At 42.1% G+C, this 3,534-nt stretch overlaps 1 pseudogene; it reads left to right on the plus strand.

Moving 5' to 3' along the window:
* Positions 1–469: 469 nt before the first annotated feature.
* LOC131904724 (large ribosomal subunit protein eL43-like) lies at positions 470–770 on the plus strand (annotated as a pseudogene).
* Positions 771–3,534: the final 2,764 nt, after the last annotated feature.

Raw genomic sequence — 3,534 nt, forward strand, 5'->3', positions numbered from 1 at the left:
CTGCAAAATATTTTCCCAATAAATCTGACATCTAGTCTCTCCAACACACAATCTGTCTTTAAAGAATATTTTTATTAGTAGTAGTTACGTATGTGCATGTGAGTGTAGGTTTGTACATGAGTGCAGTGCCTGTGGAGGTCAGAAGGCCGCACTGAATCTCCATGAACTGAAGTATAGGCAATTGTGAGCTGACTACTGAGCTTGGGTGCTCTCCAGAAGTAGCAGGTACTCTTAAATGCTAAGACCTTTCTTTCTCTAGACCCCCCAGCACACAATTGCATTGCTTTCCTTCCTGTATGGGTAATACTTTCATGTTTCTCTACATGGGCAGCCATTTTGGTTAAAAACTGTTCATCTCAGAAAACACTGTAGTGATCTTGGTTACTGGTCCCATTCTCTAGAACTTGTTTTCTTATTCTTCGTTTAATAAATGAAGTTCCTCTCCGGCTTGGGCTTCAGTTCCAGCAACATGGCTAAACGCACCAAGAAGGGATCATCGGGAAATACGGGACCGCTATGGTGCCTCCCTCCGGAAAATGGTGAAGAAAACTGAAATCAGCCAGCATGCCAAGTACACCTGCTCGTTCTGTGGCAACACCAAGATGAAGAGACGAGCCGTTGGCACCTGGCACTGTGGTTCCTGCATGAAAACAGTGGCTGGTGAGGCCTGGACCTACAACACGACTTCTGCCGTCACAGTGAAGTCCACCATCAGAAGACTGAAGGAACTGAAAGACCAGTAGAAGTATACCGTTTGAGACCTGCCTGTGCTCTAAATAAATGGGTTAATTTACATAAAAATAAATAAATAAATGAAGTTCATTTCCCCTCTTTTTGCCTTTGGACACAGTGTATTAGGAATTAGTGGTTTTGATAAGGCTTACTTCCTCTCTTCCCTGGCCAGTCAGCTGCTAAGTCACGCTGCAGTCAGATGACTGCTTTATAGTTTTCAACTATGCTCTGGGGGCATAAATTGCACCACAGTTTGTCCAATCCAGTTTTGGCATCTTCAACTGAATAGACTGTTCACAGAGTTCTTGTCTAACTAACTGTTGTCCAGTGAACATTAGACAAGTCAATGCCTGAGAGCGGACTGCAGCCCAAAAGGCAATTCCTTCTTATGGAGATTCAGAATGATTTTCATGGCCTGGCTTTTGTTTTATTTAGCTTTTGTTGTTTGTTTTTCCCAAAGCATAATCTCTGAGCTGATACACTGGAGCTGGGACAGGCAACTGTAGCATGCTTCTCTGAGTGATGTTTTAGTCTAGGCTCCTGGTTAGTGGGCAAGGTTGTCCTCAAATACATTAAGAGGACTTTGTTTAGGGCTATCACGATAGGAATCACTTAAGACTCAAATTAGCAGGGATCAAACCAAACTTTTGATACAAGAGTAGCAATGGGAATGTTTAAGTTGCCATTTGGATGTGAGAAGGTTGCAAGATGGAAAATTACTAGTAGTAGACATCAAGGGAAAAAGAAATTGTTGAGAACAAGGTCATACCAACAGTGGGGAATGAGGAATTTAACGAAATATTGAGAGCATTTCCATTAATATGAGATTCTAATTAATTGATTCCTAAGACTGAAATCCAAGGATGTCTATTTAAAAAATAGCTCAGGCTGGGCAAGGCTCATACCTGAATCTCAGCACCAGGGAGGCAGGTGGAAATCTGTACATCCCAAGCCTTCCTGGGTTACACAGGATAGCCATGGCTTTTGGTTGATATTGGGGGGTAGGAGGGTAGGCAGTGGGGGAAAGGAAAGCAGAATAGGGAAGGAAATCATTCAGAGGAGGCTGGCTCAACTAGTCTAAGACTCTGTAGTCGGGAACAGCTGCGATCTTTCTGGGTTGCCTTAATTGATATAAAGATTAATTAATGTAAAATTAACAACACAAGTTAATATAGAAGTGAGTAGAACCCCAGAGAAACCATACCTCAAGAAACTCCATTTTATGAGCAGGGTCTAGGCCAAACAATGCTTCTACCTCCACCATGCTTGGGATGTAACTTCAGCAACAGAAAGATGCAGGAGTCTGAAAAAGTGTTGGTTTGCTGATTGCCCTTAAGACCATTTCCAGAAATTTTGTGGATTTTGTTTTTGTTTGGTAAGAATTTAACGCATGCCTGGTTTTGATGCCTTCAAGCTTGAACAAAGCCTGAGCATGGCCATCCATGATTTTGTTTGAACCCATTTCCCCAAATCCTTACTTCATCATCCATCTGTCCATCTAATTGGTTCTGTCTCTTATGAGAATCACGTTCAAGTTGCAGCTCAAAGTAATCAGAGATAGGGCCTTTAAAAAGTTAACAATATAAATAAGGCTATATGAATGAGCCTCAAATCAGTGTCCTTGGAAGAGGATACCAGAATACAGACATACAGAGTGTATACTCTTAAAAAAAAAACTTGTACATTCTTGTTATTTCCCCAAGTTGAGTAGGCATTTTTATTACTTTTATTTCATATGCATCGGTGTTTTGTCTGCATGTATGTCTGCATGAGGATGTTGGGTCCCCAGGAACTAGAGTTACAGACAAGTATGAGTTGCCATTGAACCTGGGTCCTCTGGAAGAGAAGCCAGTGCTCTTAACCACTGAGCCGTCTCTCCAGCACAAGAGTAGCTACAATGGTAGGCTGAGGTACAGCCTGTTCCCTTCTCTGAGTGCCCACTCAGCTGTCTGCGTTTCACTGACAAGCACAACTTATCATTGGCCATACTTTCTTTGGCTTCAGAGGCAGTGGCTGGTGGCTGCCAAGAGAAAGGGGAGAATGCCACCAGCTCTTACACATGCAAAAAAATGGCAAGTAATCATATATCTACTCAATAAATACCCACTACATACAGGTCTTCTGCATGAGGCTCTGCTCCTCCTACTAAGGGGAAAGAAACGGGGGTATATAAAACAATGACTATGAATTACATTAACTTTGTGACAGAAACAAAGCTTAATTATACAAGTCTTTGCCATCATAGACATTACATAAGCAAGTGAAATGGAACTTTGCAAGCTGGGGATGTAATACAGCAATAAAGCACTCATCTAATGTGAAAGGTCATGCATGATTTTAATCCTTTTTGTAGTCCATTTAACCATTTTGTAGTCCCTAAAAAAAAAAATCAGTGAAGCTAGGAAATGATTATCAATGGTTACTGCTATCACAAGGAGGACATACTGTCATTTGTGAGGTATTCCTGGCTGCTGTAGGCAGCTGTATGGCAAATGTGTTGCTCTTATTGGTTGGTAAATAAATCACTGATTGGCCCGTGACCAGGCAGGAAGTATAGGCAGGACAAGGAGGAGAATAAAGCTGGGAAGTGGAAGGCTGAGTCAGAGAGATACTGCCAGCTGCCATGATGACAAGCAGCATTTGAAGATGCCGGTAAGCCACGAGCCATGTGGATTAATTTAAGCTGTAAGAACAGTTAGCAAGAAGCCTGCCACGGCCATACAGTTTGTAATCAATATTAAGTCTCTGTGTTTACTTGGTCAGGTTTGAGTGGCTGTGGGACTGGCGGGTGACAAAGATTTG

This window comes from Peromyscus eremicus, chromosome 2 (assembly GCF_949786415.1).
Source record: "Peromyscus eremicus chromosome 2, PerEre_H2_v1, whole genome shotgun sequence".
Lineage (NCBI taxonomy): Eukaryota > Metazoa > Chordata > Mammalia > Rodentia > Cricetidae > Peromyscus > Peromyscus eremicus.